Source organism: Eriocheir sinensis, unplaced genomic scaffold (genome assembly GCF_024679095.1).
Source record: "Eriocheir sinensis breed Jianghai 21 unplaced genomic scaffold, ASM2467909v1 Scaffold492, whole genome shotgun sequence".
NCBI classification, from domain to species: Eukaryota; Metazoa; Arthropoda; class Malacostraca; order Decapoda; family Varunidae; genus Eriocheir; species Eriocheir sinensis.
The window spans coordinates 127074-140981 of record NW_026111823.1 but is presented as its reverse complement, the minus strand read 5'-3'; the positions used below and the strand labels follow the sequence as shown (position 1 = coordinate 140981).

Sequence of the window (13908 nt, the reverse complement as noted above, 5' to 3'; positions counted from 1 at the left end):
CAGAGGAGAGGAAGGTGAAGGGAGGGATGAAGGGTAAGGAGGAAGAGGCAAAGGAGAGGAAGGAGGAGGAAGAGAGGGAAGAAAAGGAAGAGAGCAAGGGAAGGTGAAGAAGGGAGGGAGGAGGTGGGGGCACCGTCGTCGTCTGGGCCCGGGCGATTTGAGGCCCGGGAGGTGAGTGTTTGTTTTCCAGCGACAGACGCAACACGAGCACCGGCAGCAGAAACGGCACGTCAGGGGGGCAGGCGGGGGCGCGGCGCGGGGCGGAGTTACGAGGCTTTTCTTTACTTTTCGTTTTGTCCTAAAAAAAAAAAAATCCACAAAAATCCGAAAAAAAAAAATCTAAAAAAAAAAAAATCTACAACACCAAAACAAAACCAAAAAAAACTAGAAAAAAGTAAAAAAAAAAAACTAAAACAGAAAACAAAAAAAATCAACAATACCAAAACATAACAAAAAAAAGAAAAAAGTAAAACAAAAAAATACAAAAACAGAAAACTGAAAAATAACAAAAATAAAATAAAACTATATAAAAAAAGGAAAATAAGGCGGAGGAAGAGGAAGAGGAAGGGAAAGGGAACGTGGAGGAAAAGAGGGAGGAGCAGGGACAGGGAGAGGAAGGGAAGGTGAAGGAAGAGGAAGGAGAAGATAGAACAGGGTGAGGAAGGGAAGGCGGAGAAGGAGAGGGAGGAGGAGGAGGAGGAGGAACGGGAAGAGAGTGAAGGCTGTGTAGGAGTGGAAGAGAGAATAGCTGTGAAAGAGGAAGAGTGGAGGGAAGAGGGAGAGGAAGAGAAGGAGGAGGAGGAGGAAGAAGAGGAAGAGAAAGAGGAAAAGGAAGAGAATGAGGAGGAGAGAGGAAAACGAAGAAGCTTGTTTTCTTTTGTTTCTCTTTCTGTTATTCGTGTGTGCGTGTGTGTGTGTGTATGTGTGTGTGTGTGTGTGTGTGTGTGTGTGTGTGTGTGGTATGTGTGGTTTGAGGCGCCTGACGTAAACATTATTATTTATAATTAAGAGAAAGAGAGAGAGAGAGAGAGAGAGAGAGAGAGAGAGAGAGAGAGAGAGAGAGAGAGAGAGAGAGAGAGAGAGAGAGAGAGAGAGAGAGAGAGAGAGAGAGAGAGAGAGAGAGAGAGAGAGAGAGAGAGAGAGAGAGAGAGAGAGAGAGAGAGAGAGAGAGAGAGAGAGAGAAAATATCGGGCGTTCGGGCGGGCGAGCGAGCCAGCAAGCCAGCCAACGATCTACTGAACGAACGACCGACCGACCGACCGGCCGAACGAACGAACGAACGAACGCACGAACGAACGAACAAACGAACGAACGAATAAACGAACGAGCGAGCGACCAAACAAACGAACGAACGAACAAGCGAACGACCGACCGACCGAACGAACGAACAAACGAAAGAGCGGGAGACAGACCGACCGACCGACCGAACGAACAAACGAGCGACCAAATGAAGGAACCACCAACCGAACGAATGAACGAGCGAGCGACCGACCGAACGAACGAACGAACGACTGGACGAGCGAACGAACGACCGACGAAACGAGCGAACGAGCGAACGACCGAATGATCGAACACCCGAGCGAATGATCCAATGACCGACCGACAGAATGACCGACCGACCGACCGAACAAACGACCGACCGACCGACCGACCAACCAAACGAACCAATCAAACAACAGACACAACGACCAAACGAACGACCGAACAATCGACCGAACGAATGACCAAACGACCGATTGACCAACCAACCGACTGACCGACCGACCGCACGAATGAAGGAAGATTAGAGGGATGAGAAAGAGGAAGAAGAGGAAGAGAACGTAGAGGAAGAGAGGAATTAAAGGGAACAGGGAGAGGAAGGGAAGATAGAGGAGGAGCGGGAGGAAAAGGAACAGGGAGAGGAAGGGAAAATAAAGGAAGCGTGTGTGTGTGTGTGTGTGTGTGTGTGTGTGTGTGTGTGTGTGTGTGTGTGTGTGTGTGTGTGTGTGTGTGTGTGTGAGAGAGATGCTGACCCTGGCTTAAATGTCAGAGTGGGATGCTGACCCTGGCTTAAATGTCAGAGTGGGATGCTGACCCTGGCTTAAATGTTAGGGTGTGATGCTGACCCTGGCTTAAAGGTTAGGGTGGGATGCTGACCCTGGCTTAAATGTCAGGGTGGGATGCTGACCCTGGCTTAAATGTCAGGGTGGGATGCTGACCCTGGCTTAAATGTTAGGGTGGGATGCTGACCCTGGCTTAAATGTCAGGGTGGGATGCTGACCCTGGCTTAAATGTCAGGGTGGGATGCTGACCCTGGTTTAAATGTCAGGGTGGGATGCTGACCCTGGCTTAAATGTCAGGGTGGGATGCTGACCCTGGCTTAGATATCAGGGTGGGATGCTGACCCTGGCTTAAATGTCAGGGTGGATGCTGACCTGGCTTAAATGTCAGGGTGGGATGCTGTACCTGGCTTAAATGTCAGGGTGGGATGCTGACCCTGGCTTAAATGTCAGGGTGGGATGCTGACCCTGGCTTAAAGGTTAGGGAGGGATGCTGACCCTGGCTTAAAGATTAGGGAGGGATGCTGACCCTGGCTTAGATATCAGGGTGGGATGCTGACCCTGGCTTAAATGTCAGGGTGGGATGCTGACCCTGGCTTAAATGTCAGGGTGGGATGCTGACCCTGGCTTAAATGTTAGGGTGGGATGCTGACCCTGGCTTAAATGTTAGGGTGGGATGCTGACCCTGGCTTAAATGTTAGGGTGGGATGCTGACCCTTGCTTAGATGTTAGGGTGGGATGCTGACCCTGGCTTAAATGTTAGGGTGGGATGCTGACCCTTGCTTAGATGTGAGGGTGGATGCTGGCGGGAGTGCGGAGTGGGGCGGAGTTACGAGGCTTTTCTTTACTTTTCGTTTTGTCCAAAAAAAATCCAAATAAATACGAAAACAAAAAATCTAAAAAAACTCAACTTAACACCGAAACAAAACCCAAAAAAACTAGAAAAAAGTAAAACAGAAAAAACACTAAAACAAAAAAAAACAAAAAAAAAATTCAACAACACCAAAAAACAAGACAAAAAATAGAAAAAAAGTACAAAAAATACAAAAAAAAGTAAATAAATAAACACCAAAACAAAAAAGCAAAACAAAAAAATAAAAGTAAAACAAAAAAATTACAAAAACAGAAAACTGAAAAATAACAAAAATAAAATAAAACTATATAAAAAAAAAGGAAAAGAATGCGCAGGAAGAGGAAGAGGAAGGGAAAGGGAACGTGGAGGAAAAGAGGGAGGAGCAGGGACAGGGAGAGGAAGGGAAGGTGAAGGAAAAGGAAGGAGAAGATAGAACAGGGAGAGGAAGGGAAGGCGGAGAAGGAGAGGGAGGAGGAGGAGGAGGAAGGGCGGGAAGAGAGTGAAGGCTGTGTAGGAGTGGAAAAGGGAATAGCTGTGAAAGAGGAAGAGTGGAGGGAAGAGGGAGAGGAAGAGAAGAAGGAGGAGGAGGAAGAAGAGGAAGAGAAAGAGGAAAAGGAAGAGAATGAGGAGGAGAGAGGAAAACGAAGAAGCTTGTTTTCTTTTGTTTTTCTTTCTGTTATTCGTGTGTGCGTGTGTGTGTGTGTATGTGTGTGTGTGTGTGTGTGTGTGAGGGAAGGGAGGATTGAGGAGCCGGACGGAAACATTCTTATTATCTTTCGTTTCTTTCTGTTATGAGAGAGAGAGAGAGAGAGAGAGAGAGAGAGAGAGAGAGAGAGAGAGAGAGAGAGAGAGAGAGAGAGAGAGAGAGAGAGAGAGAGAGAGAGAGAGAGAGAGAGAGAGAGAGCAATTGGGTGATCGGGCGTGCGTGCGGGCGAGCGAGCAAGCAAGCCAGCTAACGATCTAATGAACGAACGACCGAACGAACGACAAACCACCGAACGAACAAACGAACGAGCGACCGACCGACCACACGAACGAACGAACGAACAAGCGAACGACCAAAAAACCGACCGATCGAACGAACGAGCGACCAAACGAAAGAACCACCAACCAAACGAACAAACGAACGAGCGACCGAACGAACGACCGGCCGAACGAACAAATGAACGACCGAACGAATGAACGACCGAACGAACGACAAACGAACGAACGACAAACGAACGAACGAACAAACGAACGAGCGATCGACCGACCGCACGAACGAACGAACGAACAAGCGAACGACCAAAAGACCGACCGACCGAACGAACGAATGTATGAGCGACCAAACGAAAGAACCACCAACCGAACGAACGCACGAATGAGCGACCGACCGAACGAACGAACGAGCGACCGACCGGCCGAACGAACGAACGAACGAACGAGCGGCCGAACGAACGAACGAACGAACGACCGGCCGAACGAACAAACGAACGATCGACGAACCGAGCGAACGACCAACCGACCGAATGATGGAACACCCGTCCGAGTGATCCAATGACCGACCGATCGAGCGACCGACCGATCGAACGAACGCTCGACCGACCTACCGAACGAACGAAAGAACGACCAACCGACCGACCGGCCAAACGATGGACCAACCAAAAGACCGACAGAACAAACGACCGATAGAATGACCAAACGACCAACTGACCAACCAACCGACTAACCGACCGACAGCACGAATGAAGGAAGATTAGAGGGATGAGAAAGAGGAAGAAGAGGAAGAGAAGGTAGAGGAAGAGAGGAATTAATAGGAACAGAGAGAGGAAGGGGAGATAGAGGAGGCGTTTGTGTGTGTGTGTGTGTGTGTGTGTGTGTGTGTGTGTGTGTGTGTGTGTGTGTGTGTGTGTGTGTGTGTGTGTGAGTTTGTGTGTGTGTGTGAGATGCTGACCCTGGCTTAAATGTCAGAGTGGGATGCTGACCCTGGCTTAAATGTCAGAGTGGGATGCTGACCCTGGCTTAAATGTCAGGTTGGGATGCTGACCCTGGCTTAAATGTCAGGGTGGGATGCTGACCCTGGCTTAAATGTCATAGTGGGATGCTGTCCCTGGCTTAAATGTCAGGGTGGGATGCTGACCCTGGCTTAAATGTAAGTGTGTGATGCTGACCCTGGCCTAAATGTTAGGGCGATTTGCTGACCCTGGCTTAAATGTTATGAGGGATGCTGACCTGGCTTATATGTCAGGGTGGGATGCTGACCCTGGCAAATGTTAGGTGGGATGCTGACACTGGCTTAAATGTCAGGGTGGGATGCTGACCCTGGCTTAAATGTTAAAGTGGGATGCTGACCCAGGCTTAAATGTTAGGGTGGGATGATGACCCTGGCTTAAATGTCAGGGTGGGATGCTGACCCTGGCTTAAATGTTAGGGTGGGATGCTGAGCCTGGTTTAAATGTTAGAGTAGGATGCTGACCCTGGCTTAAATGTTAGGGTGGGATGCTGACCCTGGCTTAAATGTTAGGGTGGGATGCTGACCCTGGCTTAAATGTTAGGGTGGGATGCTGACCTTGGCTTAAATGTTAGGGTGGGATGCTGACCCTGGCATAAATGTTAGGGTGGGATGCTGACCCTGGCTTAAATATCAGGGTGGGATGCTGACCCTGGCTTAAATGTTAGGGTGGGATGCTGACCCTGGCTTAAATGTTAGGGTTGGATGCTGACCCTGGCTTAAATATTAGGGTGGCCTGCTGATTCTCGCTTAAATGTTAGGGTTTGATGCTGACGCTGGCTTAAATGTTAGGCTGGAATGCTGACCCTGGCTTAAATGTTAGGGTGGGATGCTGACCCTGGCTTAAATGTTAGGGAGGAATGCTGACCTTGTCTTAAATGTCAGGGTGGAATGCTGACCCTGGCTTAAATGTTAGGGTGGGATGCTGATCCTGGCTTAAATGTCAGGATGGGATGCTGACCCTGGCTTAAATGCTAGGGTGGGATGCTGACCATGGCTTAAATGTTAGGATGGGATGCTGACCATGGCTTAAATGTTACTGTGGGATGCTGACCCTGGCTTAAAGGTTAGGGTGGGATGCTGACCCTGGCTTAAATGTTAGGGTGCGATGCTGACCCTGGCTTAAATGTAAGGGTGGGATGCTGACCCTGGCTTAAATGTTAGGGTGGGATGCTGACCCTGGCTTAAATGTAAGGGTGGGATGCTGACCCTGGCTTAAATGTTAGGGTGGGATGCTGACCCTGGCTTAATTGTTAGGGTGGGATGCTGACCCTGGCCTAAATGTAAAGGTGCGATGCTGACCCTGGCTTAAATGTTAGGGTGGGATGCTGACCCTGGCTTAAATGTCAGGGTGGGATGCTGACCCTGGCTTAAATGTTAGGGTGGGATGCTGACCCTGGCTTAAATGTCATGGTGGGATGCTGACCATGGCTTAAATGTCAGGGTGGGATGCTGACCATGGCTTAAATGTCCGCGTGGGATGATGACCATTGTTTAAATGTCCGGGTGGGATGCTGACCATGGCATAAATGTCCGGGTGTGATGCTGACCCTGGCTTAATTGTGCACGTAGAATGAAATCAAAGAAACAGTAACAGAAGAAGCTGGAACAACGGCGGGTGAATAAGAATAATAATTGGCTGAAGAAGAAAGAGCGGAGAAATGAGTGGAAATCATAGCGGTGGAAGAAAAAGAAGCAACGGCAGAAGGAAATCAAGCAACGGAAGGAGAAGGAGCAGGGCAGAAGAAGAGGCATTAGCAGAAGGATGAAAAGTATCATTGGAAAAAAATATGGAGAGGAGGAAGAGGACTTAGCTGTGGAAGAAGAAGAACCAGGAGCGGAAGAATAAGCGGCGGCGGAGAAAGAAACGGCAGTGGTGTATGAACGAAAAGCAGCAACAGCGGAAGATAAAGAAAGAACGGTGACGGAGAAGGAAAAAACGGCTCAAGAAACAGCAGCGACTGAAGAAGATGCAACGACAGAAGAAGAAGAAGAAGCAGTATAGAAGAAGAAACAGCGACGGAAGAAGAAACAGCGACGGAAGAAGAAACAGCGACGGAAGAAGAAACAGCGACGGAAGAAGAAGAAACAGCGACGGAAGAAGAAACAGCGACGAAAGAAGAAGAAGCAGCGACGGAAGAAGAAGAAGCAGCGACGGAAGAAGAAGAAGCAGCGACGGAAGAAGAAGCAGCGACGGAAGAAGAAGAAGAAGCAGCGACGGAAGAAGAAGAAGCAGCGACGGAAGAAGAAACAGCGACGGAAGAAGAAGAAACAGCGACGGAAGAAGAAGAAGCAGCGACGGAAGAAGAAGAAGCAGCGACGGAAGAAGAAGAAGCAGCGACGGAAGAAGAAGAAGCAGCGACGGAAGAAGAAGAAGAAGAAGCAGCGACGGAAGAAGAAGAAGCAGCGACGGAAGAAGAAGAAGCAGCGACGGAAGAAGAAGAAGCAGCGACGGAAGAAGAAGAAGCAGCGACGGAAGAAGAAGAAGCAGCGACGGAAGAAGAAGCAGCGACGGAAGAAGAAGAAACAGCGACGGAAGAAGAAGAAACAGCGACGGAAGAAGAAGAAGCAGCGACGGAAGAAGAAGAAGCGACGGAAGAAGAAGAAGCAACGACGGAAGAAGAAGAAGAAGCAGCGACGGAAGAAGAAGAAACAGCGACGGAAGAAGAAGAAACAGCGACGGAAGAAGAAGAAACAGCGACGGAAGAAGAAGAAACAGCGACGGAAGAAGAAGAAGCAGCGACGGAAGAAGAAGAAACAGCGACGGAAGAAGAAGAAGCAGCGACGGAAGAAGAAGAAGAAGCAGCGACGGAAGAAGAAGAAGCAGCGACGGAAGAAGAAGAAACAGCGACGGAAGAAGAAGAAACAGCGACGGAAGAAGAAGAAACAGCGACGGAAGAAGAAGAAACAGCGACGGAAGAAGAAGCAGCGACGGAAGAAGAAGCAGCGACGGAAGAAGAAGAAGCAGCGACGGAAGAAGAAGAAACAGCGACGGAAGAAGAAGAAGCAGCAGCGACGGAAGAAGAAGAAACAGCGACGGAAGAAGAAGAAGAAGCAGCGACGGAAGAAGAAGAAACAGCGACGGAAGAAGAAGAAGCAGCGACGGAAGAAGAAGAAGCAGCGACGGAAGAAGAAAACTGGCAGTGGAAGAAGAAACAGCGACGGAAGAAGAAGAAGCAGCGACGGAAGAAGAAGAAACAGCGACGGAAGAAGAAGAAACAGCGACGGAAGAAGAAGAAGCAGCGACGGAAGAAGAAGAAACAGCGACGGAAGAAGAAGAAACAGCGACGGAAGAAGAAGAAACAGCGACGGAAGAAGAAGAAACAGCGACGGAAGAAGAAGAAGCAGCGACGGAAGAAGAAGAAGCAGCGACGGAAGAAGAAGAAACAGCGACGGAAGAAGAAGAAACAGCGACGGAAGAAGAAGAAACAGCGACGGAAGAAGAAGAAGCAGCGACGGAAGAAGAAGAAACAGCGACGGAAGAAGAAGAAGAAACAGCGACGGAAGAAGAAGAAACAGCGACGGAAGAAGAAGAAACAGCGACGGAAGAAGAAGAAGCAGCGACGGAAGAAGAAGAAGAAGCAGCGACGGAAGAAGAAACAGCGACGGAAGAAGAAGAAACAGCGACGGAAGAAGAAGAAACAGCGACGGAAGAAGAAGAAACAGCGACGGAAGAAGAAGAAGCAGCGACGGAAGAAGAAGAAACAGCGACGGAAGAAGAAGAAGCAGCGACGGAAGAAGAAGAAACAGCGACGGAAGAAGAAGAAACAGCGACGGAAGAAGAAGAAGCAGCGACGGAAGAAGAAGAAACAGCGACGGAAGAAGAAGAAACAGCGACGGAAGAAGAAGAAGAAACAGCGACGGAAGAAGAAGAAACAGCGACGGAAGAAGAAGAAACAGCGACGGAAGAAGAAGAAGCAGCGACGGAAGAAGAAGCAGCGACGGAAGAAGAAGAAGCAGCGACGGAAGAAGAAGAAACAGCGACGGAAGAAGAAGCAGCGACGGAAGAAGAAGCAGCGACGGAAGAAGAAGAAGCAGCGACGGAAGAAGAAGAAGAAACAGCGACGGAAGAAGAAGAAACAGCGACGGAAGAAGAAGAAACAGCGACGGAAGAAGAAGAAGCAGCGACGGAAGAAGAAGAAGCAGCGACGGAAGAAGAAGAAGAAACAGCGACGGAAGAAGAAGAAACAGCGACGGAAGAAGAAGAAACAGCGACGGAAGAAGAAGAAGCAGCAACGGAAGAAGAAGAAACAGCGACGGAAGAAGAAGAAGCAGTGACGGAAGAAGAAGAAACAGCGACGGAAGAAGAAGAAGCAGCAACGGAAGAAGAAGAAACAGCGACGGAAGAAGAAGAAACAGCGACGGAAGAAGAAGCAGCGACGGAAGAAGAAGAAACAGCGACGGAAGAAGCAGCGACGGAAGAAGAAACAGCGACGAAAGAAGAAGCAGCGACGGAAGAAGAAGAAACAGCGACGGAAGAAGAAGAAACAGCGACGGAAGAAGAAGAAACAGCGACGGAAGAAGAAGAAGCAGCAACGGAAGAAGAAGAAACAGCGACGGAAGAAGAAGAAACAGCGACGGAAGAAGAAGAAACAGCGACGGAAGAAGAAGAAGCAGCGACGGAAGAAGCAATAAAATCTCTATTTAAAGTGTCTATCCAAGATTCTGTGACTCCGATGATGTGAAAATGATTTGTAGCTGCGAGGACTTCTGAGTCTTCAAATTTGTTACGTAGGCTGCGAACTTTTATATAGCAATTTTTAATGTGATTCGAGTCGGGTGTTTTGCGGATTGAATACTCCCTTACGGTGGAGCTGCTGGTGTTCTCGCCTCCGCGTTTTTTGGCTTTCGAAGAGCCACTTTGTCACAGAGCAGCCTCCCGAAACGGGCTGCTCCAATAGGGTTTAAGTGGATGCCATCAGGAAGGAACAAGTCTGAATCGTAGTAAAAATTGTTCCACAAGTTAGCGAACTGGACGTTTTCTTGTGAGCAAGTGACTGAAGTCTGTTATTTGAGCTGTAGGCCTTACTGTAAAAGCTAGATTCGGAACCGACCCTCGGGAGGATTCCTGAGATTATGATGTTACTGGCATCCGTTTTACATTTATACTGCTTGATCATGCGGCGGTATTTCTCAAGCAGCTCCTCAGAACGGGTTGTCTTTACGTCATTTGTCCCCGCGTGAATGACAAAGAAGATGTTTCGGTCGGCATTTCTCGTTTGTTAAGTTGGTCCTGATGTTTGAGCCAAGTAACACAGATAAACACATGCCAGCGCTTGGACCGGGTGAAGTAGTGAAGGTTTGTTAAGTTGGTCCTGATGTTTGAGCCATGTAAGACAGGTAAACACATGCCAGCGCTTGGACCGGATGAAGTAGTGAAGGTTTGTTAAGTTGGTCCTGATGTTTGAGCCAGGTAACACAGGTAAACACATGCCAGCGCTGGGACCCCAGTGAAGTAATGAAGGCTTATTAGTTTCCTTCAACCTCCAGGAAATGTACGTCATGAATTTACCAGGAAGAGTTATTATGATACACTTGTCATGGCACAAAACTGAACTACACACACACACACACACACACACAAAAACATATTCAGTGATTTAAGGGGTAATTAGGCCATGGGACCACGGCCTCTAAGGACAAAAGGAAAGCTGATCGATTGCTTGTGCCTGTTGTTAATTGTTTCTCCTTGTATGTTGTGCCAGACGGTCATTGGAAGAAAAAAAAAGAATAAATAAATAAAGTTACGTAACGAACGTCACAAATTTCAAAATGAAGGGCTGAGCTAAATGAAAAGAAAAAAAGGGACGGAAAACGAAATGTTTACTGAAAAAAAATGGTGCAAAACGAAAGTCCAAAAGCTAAATAGAACGAAAAGAGGGATGCAAAGTGAAAGGCTAAGACCTAGATGAAAAGAAAAGAGGAATGCAAAAGAAAGGCTAAAAGCTAAAGGAAAAGAAAAGAAGAGGGGTGCAAAACGAAAGGCTAAAAGTTAAAAGGAAAAGAAGAAAAAAAGAATACATAACGAAACCCCGAAAGCCATATAAAAATAAAAGTCACCAAGAGCGCAAAGTGAAAAGTTTAAAGAAATTAAATAAAAAGAGGGATGCCAACAGCATCTAGTGTTCCCAGGCAGTCACCCATCCAAGTACTATCCAGACCCAACGTCGCTTAACTTCGCTGATCGGACGAGAAGCGGTGTTTTCAACGTGCTGTGGCCGTTGACGAGAAAGGAGAATTGGCTTTGATCTTTGAGGCAGGTAACACAGGTAAAAACGTGCCAGCGCTTGGATCGCATGAATTAGTGAACGTTTATAAAGTTGGTCCTGATTTTTTGAGCCAGGTGACACAGGTAAACACATGCCAGAGCTTGGACCGGGTGAAGTAGTGAAGGTTTGTTAAGTTGGTCCTGATGTTTGAGCCAGGTAACACAGGTAAACACATGCCAGCGCATGGACCGGGCGAAGTAGTGAAGGTTTGTTAAGTTGGTCCTGATGTTTGAGCCAGGTAACACAGGTAAACACATGCCAGCGCATGGACCGGGCGAAGTAGTGAAGGTTTGTTAAGTTGGTCCTGATGTTTGAGCCAGGTAACACAGGTAAACACATGCCAGCGCTTGGACCGGGCGAAGTAGTGAAGGTTTGTTAAGTTGGTCGTGATGTTTGAGCCAGGTGACACAGGTAAACGCCAGCGCTTGGACCGGGTGAAGTAGTGAAGGTTTGTTAAGTTGCTCCTTATGTTTGAGCCAGGTAACACAGGTAAACACATGCCAGCGCTTCGACCGGGTGAAGTAAAAATAAATAAATTAATCAGTAAATAAATAAAGTTACGTAACCAGGGTCAAAATTTTCAAAACGAAAGGCTGAGCTAAATCAAAAGAAAAAAAAGGACGGAAAACGAAATGCTTAAGGAAAAAAATTGGTGATAAACGAAAGTCCAAAAGCTAAATAAAACGAAAACAGGGATGCAAAGCGAAAGGCTAAGACCTACATGAAAAGAAAAGAGGAATGCAAAATAAAGGCTGATAACTAAATAAAAAGAAAAGAAGAGGGGTGCAAAACGAAAGAAAAAAAATATAACACATAACGAAAGGCCGAAAGCTATATGAAAAGAAAAGAGTCACCAGGACCGCAAAGTGAAAAGTTAAGAGAAACTAAATAAAAAGAGGGATGCCAACAACATCTGGTGTTCCCAGGCGGAACACCCATCCAAGTAATATACAGACCCAACGTCGCTTAACTTCGCTGATCGGACGAGAATCGGTGTTTTCAACATGGTGTGGCCGTTGGCGAGAAAGGTGAACTGGCTTTCATCTTTGAGGCAGGTAACACAGGTAAATACATGCCAGCGCTTGGACCGGGTGAAGTAGTGAAGGTTTGTTAAGTTGGTCGTGATGTTTGAGCCAGGTAACACAGGTAAACGCCAGCGCTTGGACCGGGTGAAGTAGTGAAGGTTTGTTAAGTTGCTCCTTATGTTTGAGTCAAGTAACACAGGTAAACACATGCCAGCGCTGGGACCCCGGTGAAGTAAAAATAAATTAATTAATCAATAAATATATAAAGTTACGTAGCCAGCGTCAAAATTTTCAAAACGAAAGGCTGAGCTAAATGAAAAGAAAAAAAAAGGGACGGAAAACGAAATGCTTACGGAAAAAAATTGGTGCAAAACGAAAGTCCAAAAGCTAAATAAAACGAAAACAGGGATGCAAAGCCAAAGGCTAAGACCTACATGAAAAGAAAAGAGGAATGCAAAAGAAAGGCTGATAACTAAATAAAAAGAAAAGATGAGGGGTGCAAAACGAAAGAAAAAAAAATATAAAACATAACGAAAGGCCGAAAGCTATATGAAAAGAAAAGAGTCACCAGGACCGCAAAGTGAAAAATTAAGAGAAAGTAAATAAAAAGAGGGATGCCAACAGCATCTGGTGTTCCCAGGCGGTCACCCATCCAAGTACTATCCAGACCCAACGTCGCTTAACTTCGCTGATCGGACGAGAAGCGGTGTTTTCAACGTGGTGTGGCCGTTGACGAGAAAGGTGAACTGGCTTTCATCTTTGAGGCAGGTAACACAGGTAAATACATGCCAGCGCTAGTACCGGGTGAAGTAGTGAAGGTTTCTTAAGTTGGTCCTGATGTTTGAGCCAGGTAACACAGGTAAACACATGCCAGCGCTTGGACCGGGTGAAGTAGTGAAGGTTTGTTAAGTTGGTCCTGATGTTTGAGCCAGGTAACACAGGTAAACACATGCCAGCGCTTGGACCGGGTGAAGTAGTGAAGGTTTGTTAAGTTGGTCCTGATGTTTGAGCCAGGTAAGACAGGTAAGCACATGCCAGCGCTTGGACCGGGTGAAGTAGTGAAGGTTTGTTAAGTTGGTCCTGATGTTTGAGCCAGGTGACACAGGTAAACATATGCCAGCGCTTGGATCGGATGAATTAGTGAACGTTTGTTAAGTTGGTCCTGATGTTTGAGCCAGGTAACACAGGTAAACACGTGCCACGCTTGGACCGGGTAAAGTAGTGAAGGTTTGTTAAGTTGGTCCTGATGTTTGAGCCAGGTAACACAGGTAAACACATGAAAGCGCTTGGACCGGGTGAAGTAGTGAAGGTTTGTTAAGTTGGTCCTGATGTTTGAGCCAGGTAACACAGGTAAACACATGACAGCGCTGGGACCCCGGTGAGGTAACGAAGGTTTGTTAGTTTCCTTCAACCTCCAGGAAATGTACGTCATGAATTTACCAGGAAGAGCTATTGTGATACACTTTTCATGGCACAAAACTGAACTACACACACACACACACACACACACACACACACACACACACACACACACACACACACACACACACACACACACACACACACACACACACACACACACACACACACACACACACACACACACAAACTTATTCTGTGATTTAGGGAGTAATTAGGCCATGGGACCACGGCCTCAAAGGACTAAGGAAAGCTAATAGATTGCTTGTGCCTGTTGTTAATTGTTTCTCCTTGTATGCTGTGCCAAACGGTC

General features: G+C 47.2%; 2 non-coding genes and 1 pseudogene across 2 annotated transcripts; all 3 read right to left on the bottom strand.

Annotated features, from left to right (window-relative positions):
- Positions 1–10989: 10989 nt before the first annotated feature.
- LOC126992589 (5S ribosomal RNA) lies at positions 10990–11108 on the bottom strand. The gene has a single exon (XR_007746657.1). It is a non-coding gene; the product is annotated as a 5S ribosomal RNA (ribosomal RNA).
- A 944-nt stretch (positions 11109–12052) lies between these two features.
- On the bottom strand, positions 12053–12172 carry LOC126992590 (5S ribosomal RNA; annotated as a pseudogene).
- A 619-nt stretch (positions 12173–12791) lies between these two features.
- Positions 12792–12910, bottom strand: LOC126992588 (5S ribosomal RNA). Its single transcript, XR_007746656.1, has one exon. It is a non-coding gene; the product is annotated as a 5S ribosomal RNA (ribosomal RNA).
- Positions 12911–13908: the final 998 nt, after the last annotated feature.